General features: G+C 43.4%; 1 protein-coding gene across 1 annotated transcript in view; it reads right to left on the bottom strand.

Moving 5' to 3' along the window:
- The window catches only part of sdc3 (syndecan 3), a 41297-nt gene that overhangs the window by 11236 nt on the left and 3439 nt on the right, over window positions 1-26622 (bottom strand). The window lies entirely within an intron of this gene.

Genomic DNA, 26622 nt, shown 5'->3' with positions numbered 1-26622 from the left:
TCTCTGCTTATGTGTCAATTGCAAGTGATGCTCGGCCCGTAAAGCAGCAAAGCAAAGGAAAGCAATTAACTTCTGAACTTCGTTCCATTACGGATTAATAGGGTAATATTTTTCAATATGAAGTGTTCGGTATTTGAAATGATAGGAAGTACTCATTTTCACACTCACAAAGCAAACGTGATATCTTTAAATTGCTTGTTTTGTCTGAGCGGCAGTCCAAATACGACAGTTTGAAAATTACTCAGAACGGAGGCCAGCAGCAGCAGGCACATTTCAAGCAACCAGAGCAGGAAAATGACACCAATGCTTCCTGCCTGCTGTGACACAGAGCGCAGCTATAGAGCCTCGAGTTGGCAGAAGCATCTGACCGATTAAAAATCACGAAAGTTTCTAAAGTTTATTCCTACAGACTCGTGAATGTCTGCACCAAATTTTAATGGAAATCAATCAGACACTGTTGAGATACGTCAGCAGTCTAAAACCCAAAAATCTATTCAGTCTACAAAAATGTAAAACGGGAGACGTTTAGTTTGATGAATGGCCCGAGAGGATCACAACTGTCCGCAGATCACTTATCGCCATCTCAAAATAATTATGTGGCTCGGAGGTGAAAAATATCACCACCTCTTCTGAGTTTTAGCACCCTGAAGGCCCCAATCTCTCTCCCCCCTCTCACACACCCTATCTGAAATATGCTCATAACTGTTTTGCGGATCATTTCACAGCATCCTCCCTTCTCATCACTCCAGCTTAATCCAAGCCTCCTCCACGTCAGCCCGCGAGGAGGAAGCACAAGCACGCCGACCCCCACCGGGGTCAGGTAGGGGAGATTAGTGAGGGATCATTCAGGGGTTGAATCTCTGAAGTGAACGACCTCAGCCTCCGTTCACTTTGAGGCTGATCCCTCCTCCTCTTCTCTCTCTTCCTTCATCCCTTTCTCTCGACCTGAATCCCACATCCGTGCGATGTTTAAACGCACACTTTAGCACTCAGAGATTTTTCCCATCACGCAGGGTCAACTAATGCTGCTATCGAGTGCATGCACTTAAGAGATGCCGCACGCGCTGCAGTGCAAAGATAGATTCAACCTACAGAGGTGTTTATGCACGGTCAGGAACGTCCAGTCAAATATTTACAGACCGCCTTTCTGTACTGACTTTTATTCATATGCTGTTTTTTTCAATGATTAAATAGATGGATCGTTCACATCGAAGCCGAGTCCCTTTCATTTTGACAAAAACTGTTTTTATCCTAAATATCTTAAAGTGTTTACTTAAAACCATCTTCCAACGATTTAAACACGTACTGCATTGTGTATGTTTGTGAAAAGATGTAATTCTCTGTTACGGAGATTCTGCTACTTGGGGGCAGCTGAACAAGAGGCCAATGCAACCGAGATTTTATCTGCTTCTCAAGTCGATGTGTTCACACTGCTGGCAAACATTTGCTTATTTGCATATCAAGCAGGCGTAAAGGACCATTAGCGTGAGGAGTTGTGCTTCTGGCCATGATGAAGTCCAATAAAGACTCCACTTACAGCTTTGTAAATTGAATTATTTGGATCTTTAACTGCCAAATGCTCCAATCAGTCACTACCACAGTTTTACAGCATTTTGGATTTTTAGTAGAGCCTGAACAATAAACCATTTAAGAACCGATAGTGATATTAGATGATTTTAGAATCTAATATTTTAGACACATGAAACATAAACAGATCCTCCCAACATTTGCTATGTGCTGATCGGCAAATAGCTGATATCGGCTGATGATATCAGCCCGCCAATATATTAGTCGGGCTCTAATTTTTAAGATTCATCTGAGTGAATGAATGAAACTGATGAGAGCAGCTATGTGAGTGAATTAAAACAGCAAAATTGTTGGCCATAAACGCAAAATGACATCCTGTTCTCACTCCCAGCTGGTGGCAGCAGAGCCTGGTTCTGCCAGAGGTTTCTTCCTGTTAAAAGGGAGTTTTTCCTTCCCACTGTCACCAAGTACTAGCTCATAGTTGGCCATATGAATGTTGTGGTTTTCACCCCATCATTGTAGCATCTTTAACTTAGAACAAAAAGCCCCTTGAGGTGACTGCTGTTATGATTTGGTGATTTGCTTGTGATAAACATTTCTCAAGTGATTCTTCGGCAATAATTTTCAACTTGCAGAGAAGAGTTCAACATCTGAAGATTCCCTTCTGAGATGGGTTTCATATCGTCAAAAAGGGTATTTAACCCCCCTAAAAAATGTTTTTCCTAAACATAACCAAACAGTTTTTTTGTGCATAAACCAAACGGTGACCAAAGACTGAAGTCCAAAATGAAAGTAAAGTATCTCGGGAAATAAGGCAAATAAGGAAGCAGCCCCCTTGTGTTAAAATATGATGAAAAGATGCTTTCTGGGGGATCAATATTGGACAAGTTGGGAGTGAGAAAGTGTTGAATGAATGTAAAAATGGCAATATTTGCCATGCCTTAAAGTCTTTACACTACAACCTTTACACTAGTTTTTTATTATAGCACACAAACACAAATCAGGCCCAATTTTGAGGTCTGGCATCTTTCCCAAAGACCTGGATGCGCTGAGGGTCAACCCACCAAATTTCAGATAAGTGGATGATCTGCTCTCAGCGCCAAACCAGAGCAGACCAGAAACGCTGATGTATACTGATGTTATACTGTAGAGTCAATCAGTGCATTGCCGACATAAAAAAGATCATAAATGTGCTTAAGAGGATGTTTTCTTAAATACTTCAGAACTGTTGCTACGCTTATTGGAGTAACAGAGCGTAAAGCTTTTTAACGCTTCCTCCAACGTGTATACGTCGTGTATATTTTGAGCCCAGACCGAGCTCAGTAGCAAACAGTAAGTAGTGCAATAATCCAATGACTAAAAAGGGTTTAGTTTTTGCTCCAGGTATTGGAAAACAGTCTTCTGCTGAAAATCTGACCAAAGCAAACTTATCTCTTCAGCAATCTTAAGCCTATCCCCAGGGCCTGCAGAGCTGTTTTTCTTTCCCTTTTTTTCCAGCCAGTGTGATGCTAATTGTGCACACACAGAGGAGCACAGGCTCCTCCCCGGCTCCAGACAGAGGAAACCTGATGCCTTTAAAAGCCAATAAAAGCATAATGGAATCTAGAGACCCGAGTATCTCAGTCCATCACATCACAGCATGAGGTGGAGCTGAAACGCTATATGTACCTCCTGAAAATAAAATTGACTTAAAGCTGTTTGGAGGCCGGACACACTGAGGAGATTGGTCTGAGAAGTGTGTGTGTGTGTGTGTGTGTGTGTGAAGGCCTGGAGATGTCAAACCCGGACAGTACTGAAAATACCAAAAAAAGACACACCAGTGTGAGCAGGGTGCAAATGTCTTTCTCGTATCTGTGTGTGTGCTATATTCCAAGGATCACTTTTACAATGAAGGCCGTTGCTATGGGCAACCTTTGCCTTTCACAGAAATTCCCATCTCCCAGTGAGAAGCTACCAGACACACACACACACGTATGAGAGCTCTAACTACATAAGCAAAGGTGTTATGTAACGTCAAAAAAACAACCTTATAAAAAAGAAGCTCCACCATCAGTCTCCTCCTCAGGCTCTCCCCCTCTATCGGTTCCCCCCTTTCTGCCTCCCTTCACCTCCCCTTGAATCCACAAACTCCGTGCCAGTGTCTCCCTGTCCTCGCCCCACTTTCCTTTCATCTTAAACTCCATTCCTTATCTCGAGGCTAGCCCCCTAAATTCAGCATGACTGCCAAATAACAAACACACACACAGATACTTAAATAAACACACCCCGCCCCTGAGGGCGGCACCAGAGCCCACCCCAGGGGCCCCATTTACAGGTCCACACATACACACACACGCGCGCAATCAACAACCTCCAGGACTCTAGAGTACAGCTGTGGAGCCCCTGTTTGTTTAGTTGTGTATCATCTACATTTATCCCAACATTTAGGAGCAATATAAAATCCACCTCGGTGCCTCGACATGCTTAAATTGTGAGTCAATATGTGCGAATTCACAGCGTGGCGGGCAGCCGTGCGTCACTGCATGTAATTACACTGAGTGTGCGTCTGGACCAGTGTAATCACAGGTTTTGTCTGTGGTGTGGTGCGCACGTACATGCAGACATAAATGCTCCTCGGACCTCTAGTGTGGGTGTGTGTGTCTTTACAGGATTTTTTTTTTTTTTTTTTTTTGGAAGAGGGGGGCAGCTCTGCATTTCGCCTGTGTTTCGGGGGAGCTATAAACAGCTGTACTTTCAGCCTGCACCACATAGCTAACCAACCACAGCGAGACGCAACGAGCTCCCCATCCACCGCACGCATAACCTAAGGCCAAAATCATCTGTGTGCCCTTAATTTCCCTCCACCGCTGCATTTTGTTCCCAGTCGTTATAAAAGGAAACTGTAAGATGACAGCTATATATTCAGCTGGATCTGCGGGGTGAATGCAATCCTGGTTTTTGGCAATGCATGAAGCAATGCCATTATGAGGCATGCGGTGCCAGATGGAGTCATTTTTAAAACAATCTCGTCAGGAATATATCATTTTATACATTATACATACATTATATGTATAATGTATGTATACATTATACATACATATATATATATATATATATATATATATATATATATATATATATATATATATATATATATATATATATATATATATATATATATATATATATATGTAATGTATATGCACTCGTGTAAAAAAGAACAGGAGAAAAAATGACATTAAGGGGCTGTAAAGTCATGTTTTCACAAGGCCAACCCTACTGCGTCCTTTGAGGGGTGTTGCAACATTTGCAGTTAGTCAGGCAGAAACATGATCTGAAGTCGGCATCAGGTTTAGCACCATAAATGTGATCCTATAGCTTGTCTATGCATGTGTGCAGAGCTACAGAGTCTGGATTTTATGCCTAAGCCAACAATACTGTGGTTTCACAAATATTAATACAGAAAATCCACAGGAGCCAATCTGCTCCACTTTTTTTAAATTTAGGTATGGAGTAAAGTATTAAAGCAGCAGCCAGTAGGTACCAGAATTAGATCAGGAGAAAAAGACCAGGTGTGTGTGTGTGCGTGTTTTCACTGTAGGAACAATGGGTCTATAGCTCTCAGCTAATTCTAAGATTCAGGAAGTCAGATAACAATGGGAGGCTGAGGTGGTCCTGCACATAAATCAATTAACACACACAAACATCCAGTAGATTTTCTGCCAGATGTGCACGACCCAAAGATGATTTTGTGGTTGTTGTTTTTTTTTCCCCCCCGACTGGTCGAGATCACTTCAGCTCGGAGATCCCCTTCAGGCTAGCTCTGCAGATAGAAAGCTTCATTGTGATTGACTTCAAATGCATTCCTCAGTAACCCGAGAGGCTGCTGCTGCTGCACAATGCCTCGCACAAACACGCGCACATCCACACGAGCATTTTAAGCTACTGATACAACACACCAGCCCTGCTCTGCTTTGGAGAAATAATCATTAATTGTGCCTTTTAATATGTGAGATTTTATCGGAGCGAATGTTCCCGACTGCCGCAGCATCTCTGAGCTCTCAAACTGTGAAAAATAATTTGAATACTCCCTCTGCTTTCTGGCACCAACTCAGTCCCACAGACTCGATCTGTCCCTCTATTTACTGCATCCATGGTGCGGAAGAAGAAGAGGGCTGAAATACAATGGATGCTACAAGCTGGTCAGATTTGGTCCTCCCCCCTCCACACACTGTTCATTTAGGATTAAGCGAACCTTCCAAAGGGAAGCCATCCATCGAAATTGTGTTCAGGATTCAAATACTGTGCTAATGTGACAGACAGCACAGGAAGCTTTAGATGGTAGCCGTCTGGTTGGCTTGACCTTTGCTAAAGTTTGAGTCACTGAACTGAAGCTCTCATCTGCATTTGTTTGTCTGCATTTCAGCTGAAATATCTGACTAATAATGTGTCCAGTGGAAGTGTGCACCACAGTTTGTGCTTTAGTTTCATTGAGTGAAACTACAGTTTCTTAATAGTCTGCTACTTAGTATTTGAAGGTATCCATGTATGTTCATTACATTCATAGAGTTTAGGGATACATCTGGCTTCCTAGCATTAGCTGATAGCTGATGACACAAATGACTTTCCACCGTCATGCCCAAATACAGCCACTTGTGGCTAAGAAAAAAGAAGAGAAGCAAAAACACTAATGTTAATGTTAGTAAAAGTTTTTGCCCAGAAATGTCAATAGATTCTGTTTTTCTACCCCTCCCAATTCAAGTCCATAATCTTAGCTACAGTGTAGGACAAACATGTTTTAGTTAGCCAAAATAGATCAAAACATTCAATTTAGACTGTAACCCAAAATGTAAGCGGTCAGCCGATGTGTTTCTATGACTGTTTGGATTGGCTCTATATCTGCCTTATCTGAGTTTTTCCCTATTTGGTGGAAAGTGCAGTAAGAAAAGTTATTTTCTCTGAAAGAGGTTGTAAAACTTTGTAAAAAGAGTCAGGTGAGCAAGTCAGCCTCTGTTAGCTGTTGCTAGCCTCTGTTAGCTCCTGTTAGCTTCTGTTAGCCTCTTTTAGCTCGTGTTTACCTCTGTTAACTACTGTTAGCCTTTGTTAGCTACTGTTCAGCGGCATTACACTTCAGTTCAGGAGATGAGTTTGAAGGTGAGGAGGAAGCGCAAGTTATTTTATTAAGATTATATATTATACATTATATATATACATATTTCAGATTATAGTCATTTTTTATATTAAATAACCACAAATTACTTACTGTACCTTTAAAGGTTTAAAATTAATTCACAAACTACTAGGTGACGTCACTGTGGCTACACCCATCTTCTATATACAGCCTATTGCTGCAGTGGGAAGTTGGAAATTCTCGAGTTCCCAGTGGAAATTGGAACACTACCTCAAGTTGGACTTTCCACTCAGAAAGTCAGAAATCCCACACCAACCCCCAACTCTGTAATTCAAGATGGCAGCAATAGCAAGTGTGACCAGCAGTAAAACTATCGAACTTGTAATCTGAACTAAAATAAACTTGCTAAGTCGTGCTAAGCTGTGAGCAAAGCACTGATCAGACTCAATTCGTAAAGAAGCCACAAGTGCTTTAAAAAACAAACAAACAATCCAGGTGTGTTGTAATCCAGGTGCAGCTTTCCATTTCTATTGCTGGTATGATGTCACTCCTAGCTTCACCATTTATTTTACTTTTTTCTTTTTCTGCCTTTATTAATTGGATAGTGTAGAAGGCGGGGAAGTGAGGAGAGACACGCAAGAAACGTTTCTGGTCAGATTAGAATCCACAGCCCTGCAACAGCCTTTCAGCATACGGGTCACCTGATGAACCAAGCGTGCGGCAGAGGCACCCGAGACCTGACTTCTGAGGTAAAAGGATCGCATTACATGGGCTTGACTAACACATCCCAGTTGTAGCAGAAAATCCTGTGTTGGATGATTATGTATGTGCCACTCTGTAATTAAACATTTGCTTCTAACTCTGCCCACATATCAGGATTCACTGGCAAATATGTCAGCTTACTGAAGCAAAACATGCTCTAACTTCTATTCCTCTGTGACCCTGATACTTGTTAGTGATCAGTAAATTAATACAAACTGCCAGGAAGTTCACATTTTTTTAAAGCTTTTCTGATGCATTAGTGTTGCAACTCATCATATTTACACAGTTGGGGCGCAGTCTGAAATCACGGTGCCTTCATGTAATCATATGTTGAGTACACTGCCAAATCGTTTATGCTGATGAGATCTCTCTAACACTAGGTGGTCTAAATAAACATACGGCTCTGTATCCCACAGCTACGCCGCTGCCTCCACCTCCTGAGTCTGCCTCCTGTGTTAGCAATTAGCTGTATGTGAACTGTGGATGTTTGTGTTCAATAATGGCGTGCATTTCAGGGTCCACTTACAGTCGAGGTTGCTCATATTCGCACCAGAGAAGCGCCACGTCGCAAAACTGAAAGGGTGTTATTGTTGCGCTGAATGCTTTTACCTCTATGTGGGTGTCCTAACTGAACCAAAGTGCCACATGACCAACAATAATCATCTGGCAGACATTTGAGATGCAGATCAGCCCTAAAATCAAGTGTAAAGTGATTTCAGTGAGCCATATTTCAACTCTCCCTGCAGTTTAATAGATAGATAGATGCAGAGCTTCGTGAAGCAGGTGCTGATTCACAGCCATGTCTGTGTCTGCTCCTCTGCAGAAGCCCGTCGGTTGGAGCTGGAGGGTCAGAGCCAAGCTGTTCGCCGGCAGAAGACGAGCATCACTCTGCCTGGAAGGGGTCAGACTGCTTGGTACATGCCCTCCGGCTACATGCGTCCTTACAGGAAAAACTGCAGCCTGTTTACCGTTTGTATGATTCCACACCCATCTTTCCTTTCCGGAGTGGATCCCCGACCCTGTCAATAGTGACCTCTAATCTCTCCTCCAGCTCTTGCTTTTCTGCCTCGTCTCATTCTCCACCCTTCTCTTCCTCTTCTTCCAGCTGGGCAGGCAGCCAACCTGGACTCTAACACACTTACAGTCAGATCTAAGAGAGATAGAGGGCAGTCTGTGCGTGTGAGTGAGTGTGAGTGTGTGTGTGAGTAGGTTACCAGGTGATGGCCTGGTTAAGACACCTGCCACCTTCAGCAGAGATTAGCACAGACGCCTCTGCACAGTCATGCTGCTCACACATTCTGTGATACCTCATAACACACACACACACACACATGCATGCACACACACACAGACAGACTCACACAGACAGGCAGACTGTCGAATGTCGAGACAGTATCTTGTAGCACTGACGTCAGGTGCGCTCACACGGTCCAACACCTGCACGCCACGGCCAAGAGGGTCAAAGAAATCCTGTCTCAGTCCAGGAAGCTGATATAAAAAAGGTTAAATATACTCCCTGATTCACAGATACACAATGAGACAATGGGGCCCCTGGGCACAGGCACAGACACAATAAAGTGACCTCTTTCTCACAAGAGTACCCCTGCATGTCATTAGCAGTTGTTCTGTATATTTCTCTGTAGTACCCTGGAGGTTTTTAACTCTGAAGTTTTATTTACAGAGTCCCTGTAGAGCAAACAACGCCATAATGGGTAATGGCGTTGTTTGCTTTCTACTTGTGCTCTAGAGAGTCCGCATCGCTCTGACATCACAAGTTAAACCGAGCTGATCGCGCTGGACTCCGAGCTTGTAAATATTAAACAACAATTACGCAGCAAACACAGCTGAAAGTCTGACGTCATCTCTCGCCGTACGACAATTGAGGTCACACACGAATCTAGATCAGATTATTGCAATTATTTTATTTTTATTTTTTTACCTTCTTTGGAATAAACAGTTTTTATTTGATTTCATTCTTGCTTTAATTGATAAAGTGATAGCAGGAAATTAAACAGAAACAGCATTTTTCTCTTGCTAGAAAGTCGAACGAGGACCTCCAGGCGACATTTAAGAAGTACCTCATACTGCCGTTTTTCCTTCGTGGAGAAAAATACAGCCAGCTGACGTTTATTCAGCGTGGGTACTTTTACTGAAAAGCACAAAAGAGAGAAGACTGCAGAGCGGATTGAGTCTATATCTGGGTTGTCTGGTATGAGGTATGACAATGAAAGCAACCTAAATACAACTAGAGTCTATCGCATTTTGTTTAAAGGAGGCATTATCCTTGTGCAATACAACAGCCCATGTTTGTACGGCTTATTAGTACTGAGTGGCTCTATCACAATTGTTGCATCCTGAGCAGTCGCACACGTACTTCTTCATTTCCGTAAATAAAGCTTAAAATAACACTAAAGTGACACTTCCTGCCACCAAAGAAACTTTGAGAGCGCTGCTTCTGTTTTCAAACCTTTCTGTCAGCAGATCTGCATCAACGTTTCATCCCAATGTAGCAACAGAATATCTCGAAAAATGCAATTTAAAGTGCATTTTTATTCATTACTTTTATGTTAATGTCAGCCAGCACGCACAGAGGGTGAGCGCCAATTATGGCACCTTCATGCCACGCTGTCATATTGTAATTACAGGTTTTCTACTTGTAAATAAATTCATGTCAGTGCACAAGTCATCCCCGATTTAGTAAAGAAAGTGTAACTGACGGAAACAAGTGAATAAAACTATAATGAAACAATCGGATCAGTCTGGGTACCAATAGATGCTCCATACAAATGGGCAGTGCTACTTTTGACTGAGCTTTTGGCCCCATGACCATTGAATGCATCGATTTTGGGGTATTTACCTACAAATACTTTCTAGGTACATTGGAAAAATTAGGTTACAAGTCAGGCTTACAATGTAAGTAAATGTAAGTAGTCTGTAAAAAAATATTTAAGTAATATTAGGTAGTGCATGTATTTTACAGGACAAAAATAAATAATGCAAAATGTCTTTGTAATTTTACAGAAAAACAAACATTTCCCCATCTGCTGTTGTAAGTACGCTGTGCAGTTTGTGGCTTATTATGGAGCGGTCACATAGGCCTGCAGATTTGGATGGTATTATTGTTTGTTGTAAGCTGGTAAGGGAGAACAGTCCACATCACATTTATGTTGGTAAAATAAAAGGACAGTTGAATAATAGAATATTCACCATGCATATCAACACAATGAATATTTAATACAAATGTAAAAAAATAGACTTAAAAAGGCAAGATTAATCGACTCCATAACAGTGGAGTGCAGCGTATTTATGATGTAAGATGGGAAATATTGTTATGAAGAAGTTGCACACAACTTAAAATTTCACAGATTTACTTATAGTATAATTATTTCTCTGTTTCCTGTGAAAATCTGACTGTTACCTCCTTATTCTAGCAGGCCTACCTTTAAGTATTTGTGGGTGTAAATATAATTACATTGTAATTTCAAATGAAATACCTTGAAATTCCACATTACAGGGGATTACACCTTAGTCGTAGGCGTGTTATAGTGTATTTTTTTAATATATAGAGCATTGTTGTGGCTGTGATTGTTACTGACATGGTATCAGGATGTGATACCTGATCGTCTAAACCAGGGTAGGGGAACTGCAGGTTTTAGATATGTCCTTGATCCAACACAACTGATTTAAGGTAAATTACATTACCTGTCATTTAGCCAAATGACAGGTAATGAACTAATCGTTTGATTCAGGTACGCTGACCCAGGCTGAGATCTAAAACCTGCAGGACACTGGCCCTTGAGGCCTGGAGTTCCCCACACCTGGTCTAAGCCATTCAGCAGATATTTGGATGATTTCTTAACTATGGTGCTAATACAAAATGTATTTACTGCTATTGCTTTAGTTTCTCCTTCAAAATAATCACCCGTTCTCATCCCCGGGGCCTTTTTTGTGCTGTAAGCCAAGACAGAGAGAGAAAAAAAAGGAGATGATGCTTTTAAATTTAAAGTCAAATTATTATTTGGCATCAAGAGATTCTTTACAGTTACGGCTGAAGCGCAGGCAACACTTTTTTGTTTCAAAGAGGAAACCCGCTGAGCAATTTTACTCTTATGAGCCGTTTAAAGAGATGGGAAGCAGCTCCCAGTGTCTCGGATAAAGTCAGACTTAATGGGGATTATTACAGAAATGTGTTCTGTTAGTCGTTAGACCAATGGAAGCTGTGAAACAAAAACGGGCTCTGACATTTATAGCTGTCAGCCTTATTTTGAATATGCGACTGTTATTTAAAGGGATCCTCTCGGTAACGATGCTGTAAGTAGCTCTGAGTGGGAAGGTGGAAACAGGAGCGCGTTTGCCAAACACATTTCTGATCTTTTTCCTGCGTGTTTGTCTCAGTTTTTCACACGCGGGTGCTCGCTGTGACCAATGAACGTGAACCATCAAGCAAAAACTATAAACACGCTCACGTCTAACAGCCAGGAAATGAGTGAAAACCTTTTCCTCTCTCCGATATTTATATTCCTTTCCACTGATCAGATTCTTGATAGCACTGCCGTGGCAGGTCCATGTCGCAGCCGCGCCGGCCGTATTCATTCCCCACACAAAACCTGTGGGAGGATGGCATTACACCGGCTCTAGTTTGTTATTCCAGCTTGCTTGGACCCTAAAGCTGTCTCAGCGCAGCACCAAAACCACAGCTGAAAAGCATCCAAGCACTAATATTATCTCCTTCTCCACCGAGTTGCAGGGACAAAGATGATTTACGTGAAGAAGAAAGTTGTGCATTTGCTAAATACGGTATATGGTACAGTGAGCGGCTGGGGCAGAGAGCTGCAGGGACAGAACAGGTGTACTGTGGAGGGAAATCATGAGTCTGGATCACTGAATTTAAAAGCATTTCATGCACAGACTTTCAGCATTCAGCTTCTGCATCTATCACAGAGCAAAAGACTCCGAATCAATGTATGGAGATGCTCAGTATACCTCAGTTATCATTCATTTGCTTTCATTATTAACCAAACAATTAATCCTCATTAGGTGGAAGGCTGCCTGGGGGATCACGTTAAATGATAAAAAATATGTAACACAATCTGGTTTTCTGCATTAATCTCACAACTTCAGCACTAACGTCGATCACAGCAAACCCTGTGGTGCTACGCTCGTCTTGCATTTACCTCTCATCTCTTTACAGTAGTTTCTATTGTTGAGGTGTGTCATCCCTGCACAGCATTCAGATGGTCCGCCTACGCACCAGGGATTCACAGGAAACGATGCATGCAAGTAATCCCAATTTTATGGCACGATATCAGCTTCACTGTTTGCTGTTTACTCTTCCATATTATATTACTGCCAGTGGAAAAACCGCCATTAAAAAAACACGTTCAATTTAGAAGACACTGGGTGGGTTTTGATGTGAAATAGTCAGAAGAAACAATTTATTTGTAAGAGAGGGGCGCGCTAACCATAACCGTGGGAAAACTGCTCCATTCAGTTCCTATTATAACAGCTTGTGTTTGTTTGGCTGCACTGTAAGCTGATACACCAGTCGCTCTTCTCTTGTGTTTTTGATAAAGTAGCTCTTCAGTTCTTTTTCTTTTGCTATGACATTAAACAGACTTGCTACCAACCATCAATATTAACCAGACAAAGACTGAAATCTTAGAGAATCTTTATGTTTGCGATCAGCTGATCGAGGCTAAAAGAGCAGCGGCCCTTGGAGACGGAGTGTGTGTTTAACCTTTAAAGCGTCTTGACAACGCAAACAGCTGACACCGAAGCTCGCCACAGACTGAGGTCAAAGTCACGTGACTGTGATAGTGACACATCCGCTGGGCTGAAACCTTGTAATGGACGGGGGCTGTGAGGCTGTCTCGCACTCACACACGAATCCTAACGCACAGATCCGCCGGGGTGATGGGTAAGCGGTGTGATGGGAGGAGGGGTGACACACTGTGGGATGGAGATGTATATCTGTATGTAGGACCCAGCTGTTACACTAATCTGACAATCCAACAGGATTAAAGACCATCTAAAGGCTGGCACACGCTCTGTGTGGAAATCTCCTCCATTATATATGACCTTATGAAACATGCATCTCTGAGAGTGTGTGTGTGTGTGTGTCACTGTCCTGCTGCCAGAAATGCCTTGAGACTCTGACACAACTGCTGCTCCCACACTCCACAATACACCACAGTGTACTTGTTGTTGTGTTTACGTGGGGTGTGTATTAGAAGTTTTGGGAGCCGGCGAGTGTGTGTTTGTTGGTGAGTGTATCGAGTGTATTGATGCTAGGTTGGAGAAGTGTTGTGAGTGAATGCTGCTGGATGGCTGCTGGGTCAATGGCGGTGTTTTTTGTGGGGCGCTTTATGCGAAGTGCTGGTGGAGAGAGGCAGAAGAGAAGGAGGAAGGCTGAATGCAGATTTATAAGTGTGTGTGTCTGTGTGTGCGATTATAGCCCAGCTCAATGGGCCCATTTCTGCAGGGCCAGTGGGAGGGCGTGGCGCCTGTGGCTGAAACTTTTCTCGTGTTTCTAAGGAACTTTTCAAAAGGGCTCAGAAATGCGGCTGCGTGTGAGAGAGAGCGCCCCGCGGACCATGATGCCTTTGTGTAGCACAGGGTGAGAGGGGGCACTCGGAGTACACACAGAAACGGTAATCAATGGTCTCTTCTCAGCCCCGAATCGAAGCTCGCACACACAAACGTAAGCCGGCGACGATGATGAGAATCAGGTTTCTGCCGATATTCAGCGATGGGAATCACAAGGCAACATCTGTGTGTGTTCGTATAATTGCAGCTTGTGTAATCAGGCTAATGACTGTCACGCAACTGTACGAAGCCCAAAGGGGCGAACGGCAAGGAGAACAAAAATCGATACATAAAAGGCAGAGAGAAATGGAGATTACTTGCGAAGAGGAAAAAAAAAGAACAGGACTGAGGAATGATGGGATGGATGGACCCTGAAGCAGGGGGTGGAGAACAAAGACAGGAGTGTTTTTGTCTTTGATGCAGGGCAGAAAAATCCAATCAGCCCTGTGTAATTCAATCTGGAATGGAAAGCTGCACCTTCGCGAGTGTGTGAGCAGAGGGCATGATGAGTATTATTATCATGGCCATGCCTATCGTTTTCTCTGAAACACACACACACAGGGGGAGGTAAACAAATCGCTGTTTGCAGGGAATGGCAAGCAGGTGACCTTGCTGCTCTCTCTTGGTTCCCCCCCATTGGTTGACCGACTTTGGCGAGTAGACAGCCGGTCCCGTGCCTCGCAGCCAGTGCCTGCAGGCCAAGTGCCTGTCAGCACAGCCGGACAGGCGATTGATTCTCCGTGTATCATAAGACCTCTCGATATCGAATACTAATTACGCAGGTTGCGATATCTGGCGGCGGAGTGAACTCGAGATAAGGAAAGAGTGGCACGTGGTCTCTGCCTTAAAGGGGCCACACACACTGAAAGCTCGTGACCTAATCAGATAATTATCATGAGCTCCTGATTAGCTCTGACAAATCAGTGTCAGAAGACTTCAAGAAACGAGTAAACAGAAAAATTAAACATTTGGCTTGTCCTGATTTTTTTCAGTGAATGGAGACTGTGTTGTCTCGGCAGATGTTTACATATGTTTTCCTTCAGGTGATATATTGAGTTTAGCAGATAATACATGGCAGCGGGTTAGCCCCGGGATGGACTGGTGACATGTCCAGAGAAGTACCACACCCCACGCCCAGGCTCACCTCTGACGACAAGCTGGATAAGTGGTTAAATTAAAGAGTGGAGGATGGAAGTACAGTGTATAATCCAAAAACATTGTCTGTATAATCCCGTCAAGCTTTAAAGTCAATATTTGGTGCCGTGTACGTCAGCGCTTCTTAGTACCAGGGCACACCTAAAGGGTCATAAAATGACACAGGTTCGCACTCCCAAGGACATCCTGTTTTCAAGGTTGTATAGTTTAATATGTTATAGTTTGATTATTTTATAGGCCTGACTCTATCCTTTGTATCTTTGAGGGTTTTCGGACGTTCCAACTGCAAAGAAAAAAACTTTGGGGCATGTTTTTCTGAGCATATTTAGACATTTTAGAGATTTTCTACACTCAGCTAAAAGCAGTAAGTCAGGAGTAGGAAACCGAAATCAGACTCTTATTGACAGTTACATTAACCAGTTGAAGCCAAGAGTAAAATCCATCAATACACATATGTCTTCCTCAAGTTACTTTTACTGGATCAGCTCTGCACTGTTCTGTTAAAATCAAATAATTTGTCTGTAACTTCGGTACATCTCTAAACCGCAAGATATCAGCTTTACTTTACAAGCGCAAGTTACAGATATACAAGATATACTATATAATGTAAGTGTGGCAGAGCCTGCCTCCAGGCTTCATGCTACTTTCTGTCATCAGCTTTAAAAGTGAGTCAATCACTGTAGACTTGCATGATAAAACACCCAGTTCTATAGCAGAAATATACAAGCTTAGAGCCTGATCTAAAAACATTTTCATCTCTACAGCTAATTTCCCCTTTTATTCAATTTTATTTTATTTATAGCGCACCAAATCACAACAACAGTCGCCTCAAGGTGCTCTAAATTTTAAGTTAAAGACTGTAAAACCCTGATAATAAGACAATCCCCTATTAGCAAGGACTTGGCGACAGTGGCAACGAAAAACTCCCTTTTTAACAAGAAGAAACCTCCGGCAGAGCCAGGCTCAGGTACATGCAGCCATCTGCTATGACTTGGTTTTGGATGACATGAGATTTTTGTTTACATCAAGGCTTAAAGGTATGCTTTAATGGGTCACTTTGGATTGTGTCTGTGGTTCCTATCTGGTCATTTTTAAGGTTGGACAACATAGGGCTACATAAGGGTACTTGTAATTTTTTTAATATTTTAGTTCTGATAAATGGGTGCCCTTATTTGTGTGATGCTCTCACACACAGTCAGTATGTTTACTTTGCCAGCTAAGCTAGCTAGCTTTAGCCAATAGTGGCTGTGTCCTCCTTTTACATACAGTCTTTGGTCTCAACACAGAAGACAAAGTTAAGCTTTAGAAAGAAACCAGCAATTGTGTTTCCTAAATCCCAAACCATTCCTTTAAACAGCCAAAACAGTAGGAAACCACTGCTGCACGGTATATCTAACAAAATTAACGCATGCGTGCAGCAGGTAGCTGTAAATAAGCGTCTAACCAGGGTTAACAGGCCAGATATGAGCGCAGCCTTTAATGTTATTCAGGTAGGGAAGCTTCATTGCCAACCAGACAGTGTTATCTCCCTTCAGCCTCTGTTGAATCAAATATCATCACAAGCTCCAAGTGAGAGCATGCTCATTCATTTCTGAGTGTTCTTTACAGCTAAAGATAGCTTTATCTCTCAGTGGGCAACATTACTCACTGACTAATTAATTAAGAGGTGTATTTAAGTAACTAATAGCTTGAGAATGATTGTCTAACGCACAGATTAGCTACACACTGCTTAGTATAACAATTGGTGATCAGTAACCGCCTGGTACTGTGGGCTCCGACTTAATTAAAGTGTGATTGTGGAGTCTGAAAGTAGCGAGGTGGTCAGCATCCGTGTAAACTAGCGGAGATGTGTTAGTGGAGGACAGGGAAATGTATGGGTTATGATACCATCTTGCTCTTACAGCCCTCCTGTCTCTCGTCTCTGTGTAATCCTGTCCAGGTTGTTCTTTCCATTCAATCTGTATCAGCCGCTATAAGCTCTTTACAGGCGTGTGTTAACCACCAGGCTACCCCTGTCTCTCTCTCTCTCTCTCTGTTTCTTTACAGCTAGCACGGCTCCAATTTCAATTTCTCATTTTTCTCCCTCGTCAGCGCCTCTGCTCTTTCATCATTTCACTCTACATAAAGTCGGTCCCTCCCCATTCTTCCTCTATTTTCTGATGAGCTCCTCTTACCACTTTTACATATTAACAAATTCGATTCTCTGCCTGGTCACCCCCGTCACCCCCCCCACACTTCCCACATCAGCTGCGTTTTGTTCTCCTCTCCAATCTGCTTCTGGCTTGCACTTTGGCCAGCACAAAGTCTTCTCGTACAACTTTAGTCTGTGATTGCCTCTGACCTCATTCCCCTTTCATTTTCTTCAAATCTTCTCTCCCTCCACCTCTGCACCACGCCTAATCACATCTGTCGCCACACCTTGGTGCCTTGTTCAGTTTTTGGGAGACTACGCAACCACTAATATCTGTCTTTCCGTGTATGAAGGTGGCCCTGCGACAGATTGGCGACCTGTCCGGGGTCTCCCGTGAGACCCTAATTTGGATAAGCATAAAAAAATGGATGGATGAATTATTTCCAAGTGCGCTGAGCCACGTTTCATGTCGCAATTAGTGTTTTGTTTGGCACAAATGTATTTCTTCCTCTTGTTTTTCTACCTTGTCAATCATCTTACATCTGTATTTTTATAGAGCAAACCATCCCAATCTCTTTCTCATCTCCAAAATCCTGTGAATTGATTTTTATGCGATGGACTTGGGAAAGATTTCCTGCAATAATCCGGAGGACGCAGCATTGTAGCGACAACAATGAGCAAATTAGCAAATGTTAGCTCAGAAACGGTGTCCACTAATCACTAACATCCACAAACAACTGGCTCCGAGGGTAATATTAGCCACCACTAGCTATCTTGCTAATGAAGACAGATTTCTGCCTGTCTAATGTAGCCAAATGGATATCTCGAGTGGATCTTATTCATCCAAACTGCCTGTGATAGTTAATCTGCTCAATTAGCTTGCTGTTTTCAATTTGCTTTATTATCTAACATTACAATTCAACCACAGTCAGATCAAAGACAGTAAACTACAGTCTACAAGATGGATGTTGCCACTGTGACCGCACCCACTGGTTAGTGAAGCCTCGAGCTCTTGGACATTGCCATTTTGGTGTTTTGAGACTGGATGTGACAGGCGAGGGGTGGATCTTTCTGTAAAAACCACACGCTTACTGGCATTTGTTCCCTACAGACTTTTACACAACCAGGAGTCTTTGTGTAACCAACAAAGCCAGTACGAAAGATGGACATAGCTTTTAGGTCTGAAAAGTGATAGCTGGAAGTCACTTTGGAAAGTGGCTGGCGAGCGTTTGTAGGCCATTTGGTGTCTTCTGTGCAGGTAAACAGAACAATCGCAATGTCGGGGAATATGCATTGGTCACCGCATGCTCATGAAGCAGTCTCTAGGCCTGTGTGACTGTGTGGCCCTTATTCACCTGACCCTACAGTGCCACCATGATTACACCACATCCAAAATGGGGGATAAGACAAAAACGACCACGTGTCTGCGAAACCTCAGACGTTTTAGGGGCTCAGTCACTCATTTCAGGTCATATTGGATAAAAGAAGTTATAAATCTTGGTAACACTGTATTCCAGAAGTGAGGATTAACTAGTGAATGCTCATTGGCTAATCACCTGGGATTGACATGTTGTTAGCCAATCGGTGTGCGGTCTGTCTCATCACATCCAAGTTCAAAACACCAGAGATGCTGAGGATGAAAATGTTCACTGCGAGGCATCAAAAAACAGTGGATGACATCACACTAGCTAGGTACATCTTTGATGGTGTCTACAGTAACCACGGAGGTCATTTTTAGCCACAAATGTAACACTGCTGGTTGCCGACTGCAGTTTAGTTTAGTTTAGTTAAATTATGCAGAGAAACAATAACACATGTTGTTTGTATGCTAACCAAAGAACCTTTAAATTTGAACCAAAGTAAATAAAGGCACAGCTCACAGCAGAGGCTAACTGGGCTCATTTTAAAATGTCAACCAGAGAAAAAGGAAGAAATCATCACCGTGAAGACGAAACGCCTCTCCTCTATAAATACCTCCTCTCTCTCGTCCTCATGCTGGGTATAATGTTTCAGTGTTGTGCGACCTGTCGCTCTGTCTATTGTATCTACCTCCATCATGTCGTGTCCTGTCACACAGTCACCGCGCTTGATCGGACAAGGGAAACAATTATCATGTCATACACACGGCTAAATAAACAATACGCTCACAGACGTGTTCGTGGGCACAATCCTGGTGTCAGTCAGTCTTTCAGACCCGAGTCTCTGCCGGCTGAGATTAGGGCTAATCCACAACTGTTGGAATGAAAGATTAAGAATGAATCACCTGCCGCAGGAAAACCAAGTGTGTGTATGAGTGTGTGTGAGTGTGTGCACCTGCATGTGGAAGGGTTTATAAGACAGGCCCCTCTGGGGAAAGAAGCCTGCTGCAATCACCAAGCAATATTACACAACCTCTATCCTCCTGCACACACACACACACGCACACACACGCACACACACGCACACACACACACACAGCTCATTAGCTTCAGTGGCTCGCTCAAAATCTCAAAATGCAAACGCCTTTGAAAGAGCCCTTTAAAGAACCAGGGTTCAAAGGTTTACTTCAGAAGGTCCATGCACACAAACAGAAACACTCTCTCACACACACACACAAACACACACACACACAGAGCATGTTTCAGTGTCCGTATTTAATTGGATCGATGTTCTTCCCTCATGGCCTGCTGATAATTGAGGGGACGCGAGTAACATGTGGGAAGCCTTTTGTTACTAACTTCCTGTTTATAAAGACAGGAAGAATAGACGAGGAGCTCTGCAGCGATGGAGGAGAAAGAGCAGGAGGGCTGGTGGGTGGAGGGTGTAAAGATGGATGGATAGAGAGAGGAAAAACGTTGCAGCAATGAGCTCCTGACCTCGTTCGCTCCTCTGTCGGGACGTTGGGCTAAATAATTCAAACACACACACACAGAGTCACATGCCTTTAGCACACAGTATTTCTCGTCGGCATGAGCGGCCTCCCCGTGCTCCGTCATTGCTTCTTCTGCCTCCATATTCACATGTAAACACATAAATGCATCACTCAGGAAGCTCGAAGAGCAGATCTATAAATGCTCTCTCACTGTAGCCGTGCTGCTATCCCAAGGCCACAAACACACTTACAGGTCGTGCATTTCCGTATGCAAACAGGCGGATCCTTGATGAATCGCATAGTGCCAAAAGAAGGGAAAAGAAATTGATATTTTAGCTTAAAACTAATGAACTGTCTTTATTCTTAAAGGAAATGGAGACTGAAAGCAAAAAGAAGAAAAAGAAGAGGAAAAATCTGCGGAAGAGACGTGTGTACGAACCCACGTGTGTTTTCATGTACTTTTCTCATCCAAGTGCCAATCTGAGCCCATTCTGACACCGCTTAAGACATGAAAGACATTAGACAGGGAAAAAAAACTTCCACAAACTAGAATCCATTTAAACTTTCATGCATGTAAAATCCCTCGTGTTTCAATTCGATCTGACGTTGTTCCCGTTTTTCTTTATCTTTATCTCCTCCTGTGAAACCTTAAAGATGTTCCCCTGAGAACATACCCTCTCTGTTTTACTCCTACATCTCCATTTGTGTGGTACTCCACCGCTATTCAGTACAAATAACCTTACACGGTTTTGACTGCCTATAGTGGCTATTTTGAAACAGAGGAAGAGGGGTAGTATTTCCAGTCAGGGCAAGTCAAACATCGGGCCTCTGCAAACAAGATGCAAACAAAGAAACTGGTTCTTTGAAACAGAGCATGGATGGAAGAAGAGTTTGGGATTCAGCGGTAGTTAAGCTGAGAAAAGCTTTGTTGTTTTAACTTCATTATAGTTTATTTTTATGGGCAAATCAATACATCTATCAAATGTCTGTGGAAGACAACGTCTTCCCAGAATGCAAAGTGACTTTTTGTCTCACTAAACCTCCCAAAGAAACTGTATTTGCACAGATATGCACTCCCTAGGAACTTTATTAGCAGCTAGTAAAAAACTGGACCTCGTTTTCCCTTCAGACGTGCATTATTTCTTCACTGCACTGATTCATCAAGGTGCTGGAAACACATGATCATCAACATCACACAGTTGATGCAAATTGGTCAGTTGCGCATCCATCACCACATGCCAAAGATGTTGACTGGATTGAGATCTGCTAACTGTGGAGGCCATTTGAATGCAGTTAACTCATTGTCGAGTTCAAGAAACAAGACTGAGGTGATTTAAGCTTTGTGGCCTGGTGCGTTATCCTACAGGAAGCAGACACCAGAGGATGGATACACTGTGGCCATAAAGACTTGCCATCAATACACAGGGAGGGTAAGAAAACTGTCAGGGCAAAATATACCAAGAAAATATCCCCCACACATTACACCACCAACAGCAGCGTGAACCATCAATACAAGTATTTTCGCCCAGAGAACTGCCGCTCACTGGACACCAACACCACGCCGCTTAAATCACCTTTCTTCCCCATTCTTATACTCAGTTTTCACTTGTCTACATGTCTCGTTTGGCTGATTAGATACGAGCGTTAACAAGTAGTTGAACAGGTGTGCCTAATAAAGTGGCTGCAAGTGTAACTCCAAAGAAAAATGTTAAAATGGTCGTGTTTTGTTTTTATATGCATAAGGACACAGCAGAGAGATGACAGGAAATAATGGACAACAGAAAAAAAAAGCTCCCAGTTGTGACTGCTGGTGGTAAATGTAAAAGTAAATGATAGCACTGCGGGTTATTATAGCCTCCGGCAGCAACTAATGGTTAACTACATAATAAGTCCTGGAGATGAGTTCTTCCTAACTAATGATATAGTCTATAAAACCGTAAAAAGCAAAACAAACAAATTATAATTTTTTTTAACAGTTAAATACTGAAATATATTGAATTCAGTTTAATTTCTAGCGTTTTAGAGTACCAAGGGGATGTAAGATCAAAAGCACTGGAACATTTAACTGTGCCAACGAATCCGCCTCCACGACAGGTTAGCAACAAGCTAATGAAGGCCATGTGATCATGTTGAAGAGGAAGATAATAATGGGAATACCATCAAACTACTATTTTGGGGGATACAGTGAGCCAGCTTAGGTTTGGTGCCGGCTGCCATGCTGCTCGAGGAGAGTGGGGAGTGTATATGTGTTCTACAATAAAGAAATATTTTATTCACGGCTTCTCCTCCAAGATTACTTCTGCACAAGGGCAAACCTGACACGCTCGTGATTTCCATAACGCTATCACCAAGATAAAGAGTGAACCTCCGGGATTTTTGCTTCTTATTTAAAGGTAGAAACTGCTCAGGCCGGCAGATGGAGAGGGGGGTGGAGGGTCAGGTGGAGGCCTCCAAGAGGCGAGGCTTAGGGTCCTGTTGGGAGTGTAAAGTCGGGGCTTATCGTGGCTTTACCCCACTCTTATCAGCCGCATGCCAGGAAGTACACATTCCAGCATCTCCACTGGACAGCTCCGAGTGACCCCACCCATCCGGCCCTTTGTTAATGTAATTATTGTGTTGATACAGAAACGGGAGAGGGAAGAGAGTGGTACTAAAAAGACACACACACACACGAGTGATAGTGAGTGAAAAATGATAGCATCATCTCAGCGTATAGTTAATATGCTGCTAGAAGGCATCTACGATTCTCACTCAGCCAAACACACACACACAGACACACACACAAGGGTTTGTTAGTGGGAAGGAGGCGCCCTGTTTCTGGGGGTTTTATTTATAGCGAAAGCTCTAACACACAGAGATCCCAGAATGCTTTGTGGGTTTGGGAGACGGTGCCGCGTTTACGCTCTCTAATTTTGAGTCCTGTAATAGCACACGCGCACACACTCACACATCCGCACACACACACACACACACCGCTACTGTAAAGGTGAAAGACAACTGCCATCTTTTCATCTGGATGTTTTTTTCCCCCACTCGCTGTGCTTGAACGAGAGAAGGAGGGAGAGGAGGAGGGAGAGGAGGCCGGGATGAGACGTGAATGAAGCAAGCGACGAGAGGGGAGAGAGGAAAACGAGACGGAGCGAAGGAGATGGGGGGGAAAGAGAGAGGGAACGAGGGATGGGAGGGGACGGAGAGGAGAGCGGGGTGATAAAGCTGTGACAGCGGCAGCCATGGTGGTTGTCATGGCGACGGCCGCGGAGAGCAGGTAGAGCACAGTCTCCTGGGAATGAGCAGTGCATGCCTCCCTCCCCCACCCTGACTCTCTCTCTCGAAATCCCTCCATCTCCATCGCTCTGGCCTCGCTCCATCCCTTTGCTGCCATCCCAATCATCCAGTCCTCATTTTGCCCAATATGGCCCATCTCCTTCCTTTCTCTCCCTCCATCACTCTCCCACGGTCCTTTTACTTCCCTCGCTCTGGTTTTTTAGGTTCCTTTTTTTATCCCCTTTTAATCGCCCACCATTCCTCCCCGTCTTTCCTCGCTGCCCCCGTCTTTTCCCTTGATCCCCGTCTTGCCATTAACTCTTTTTCTTTTTCTCCGCGCTTTCTCCATTTCATGCCCTCCCCTCCATCCATCGCTTTCCCTCATTATCTTCTCTTTCCATTCCTCTCCCTCCCTTCCTCTTGTCTCTATATTCATCTAACCCCCCACTCCAGAGAATATGTATGTGAGTATGTCTGCGCAGTGCTGCCCAATTACTGCAAGGGAGTCTGTGTGTGTGTTTGAGAGTGTGTGTATGTGTGTGTGTGTGTGTGTGTTTAATGTCTACACAAGCTGTGTTCCTAGCCTGTTTTGACCTACCTAAAACACCTCCAGCATTCTCCGTCTCCCTCTGACTCACTGAATCAACAAAACTGCTGCTGCACACCACAGCTATTCACAGGAGCTGCACGCATATGTGTGTGTGTGTGTGTGTGTGAGCGCAGAGTTTGTGAGATTATTAGGGGCACAATGCTAAAGTGCGTCAGCGCACACATGTGAGCAGGCATGTCTGCACTTGCGTGGGGGGAACTGGTCGTGGAGAGAGCAGGCAAAGTTTCCACGGCACACGGGGCTCCTTCCATCAGGACATGTTAGCGTGGCTCGGCGTGGGACTAAATGATAACTTTCTACCCTGCGAGTCTGGAGTGTAAGCAGATATTAGATGACACATCTGTCAATTAAAGCAAATAACATTGCCATTTAAAGCAAAATATGTAAGGATTTAGGGATTTGGCACATTTATTGTTTAAAACATAACTGTGCACATCTCCAGAAGCACTGTTTGTTTTGTTAATTACAATTTAAAGTCAGAAATGCTGATACTTCTCAGCATGAGAGATGCTTTTTTGTGCTTGCTTTTCATTTGTACTGACAGCCTGTGTGTGACTGATGTTTATGTGGAAAGCTTAATGAAACTGTGGTGCTAAGTCGCTTCCAGCCAAATCCCGACTGTTGAATGATTGTTGTCAGCAGTTATCAGAGCCACACAAAAGCACCTGTTGGGCAACATGTCCAAAATCTCCAACCGGATAACCGTCGGTCTAACATCGACCGACTGCTGATAAATTTCTGCAGAAACAGAACTTTCCTCCAAAAACTACTTAACTAACAGGAAAAGGATTTAGCCTATTGGCTGACCCTAATCACCAGCAGGCGCCCTGGTACTAATCAATATGCTGTGTTTAGAAGGCACAGCTGACCAGTAGGGTATTGCATCATGCGTCACTGCACTTCTATCTGCTTTTCTGGGAAGACTGATGTCAGGCTAAAAGCAACAGGCTACACTGTAGGATATACAGCTACTCTACAAATTTATTTTAATACTGTGTATCAAGTCTAAAACTAACCAAGTGTCAACATTTTGGTGTTTATAGCTAAGCAAACCGTGCAAAAATTAATGTAAACAGGAAGTAAAAACAAAAACAAAAGAAGCAAAGCAGTTAAGTCCAAAAGTTGGGCCCCAAAGCTTACAACTCCCCTAATGAAGAACTGTGTTTTAATCTGGAAACACGCCTTTGCTGCAGTTCTTTGAGGCAGCCTGTGAATCAGGTCTGCCTTAGATCTACATCTACAGCGAGCTACTCTTAATTGTGTTGCTGCTGCTTCATCGCCCAGCCGAGGAGGGGAGTGATATTACAAAACAAAAAGAGCAGAAGTGAGACTTCTAGTTAAAAACTAGAAGAAGAGTGAAGACTGCGCACTGCAGCTACCGTCTGTCCAGTTCTGGCCAAGCTCTCAACCAATCAGCATGGTTTGATTGGTGGTTTGATCCCAGTCCGCCTGTCAGAATATCCTTGGGAAAGATGCCAACCCCGAGTTGCTCTTTGATGCATCCACAGAGTGTGAAAGTGCTCAGGTGTAGAAAAAGCAAATAGACGAATGCACAGATTCCACCATTACTTCAGCTCATCGGGGCAGAACAACCCCCACTGAATCAGGTAGTCACAGGAGCCAACCTGCACACCAGCTGATAACATTACAGCTTTTATTATCCATGGGTATAAATGGAGACAAATATGCCTTTCGTTATAACAGGTAAACTATTCCAGGTTATCAGACTAAAGCTCTGTTCTTCTTCATGTTAATCTGAGCTCTGAGAACAAGTCTTCTCAACCACACTGGCTTCATTTAGTCTTTGTTAAAGATGAGCTGCAGCATTCTGAAGCATCTGCAGGCTGAGTAAAGAGTATAATAAATTACAATGATATGGCCATGAGGACAAAAAAGAAGGCTGGGTCTTCTTCTCAGCACTTTTATACTCAAATGAAAAAAATGGTGTTAAAAGAGAACGAACTTTGCTCCACTCTGACAGAACCCCCCCCCCCTTCCCCCCCCCCCCCCCCCCCCCCCCAAAATGCACGCATATAATCGCTCGATAAAACAAACTCTATCTATCTTTTTTTCCCTCGTGGTTGCAGACACTATCTTTGTGTTCTGGGTAAACAGTCACATGCTCTTCACTGGAAGAAGAATATTCACAAACAAGGGTCACATGAGATGAGACGTCTAAATTATTAGTATGCAGTTTGACATCAGCGGGTAAAGGTCCCGCAGATTGCTGCGATCTTTCTGGGCTTACTCGGGGCCAATAATGACAGGCTCTGATTTATTGTCAGCTTTTTGCACACAGCTTTTATTTTGGAGGTCAAACTCCACGCACAGCTGCAGATTCTCAGCACCCATTGTTCTCTCAGATCAGACGAGGCCATATCGGCAGGCCGTGCAGGCAGGGCTCCCCGTCCCTCCCACCGCCGTTATCGCCTTAATGGTAAATGTGAAATTTCGATTCCCATTTGGCTGAATGGAGCGCTAAAACTCCCTCCACGAGAAAGAAAAACTAATTTCACTCAAATGCAGCACATCTGCTGTCCCATGTGATAAGAAATTGCTTTCAGATATGAACAGACACACAAACACCCGGGCCGGTGTTAGGGAGGCTGAAGCCTATCTTTATTCTC

This window comes from Neolamprologus brichardi, chromosome 22 (genome assembly GCF_056152115.1).
Source record: "Neolamprologus brichardi isolate AB-2024 chromosome 22, ASM5615211v1, whole genome shotgun sequence".
NCBI lineage: Eukaryota > Metazoa > Chordata > Actinopteri > Cichliformes > Cichlidae > Neolamprologus > Neolamprologus brichardi.
Note: the sequence above shows the minus strand (reverse complement) of the source record. Positions and strands in the feature narration are given on the sequence as shown.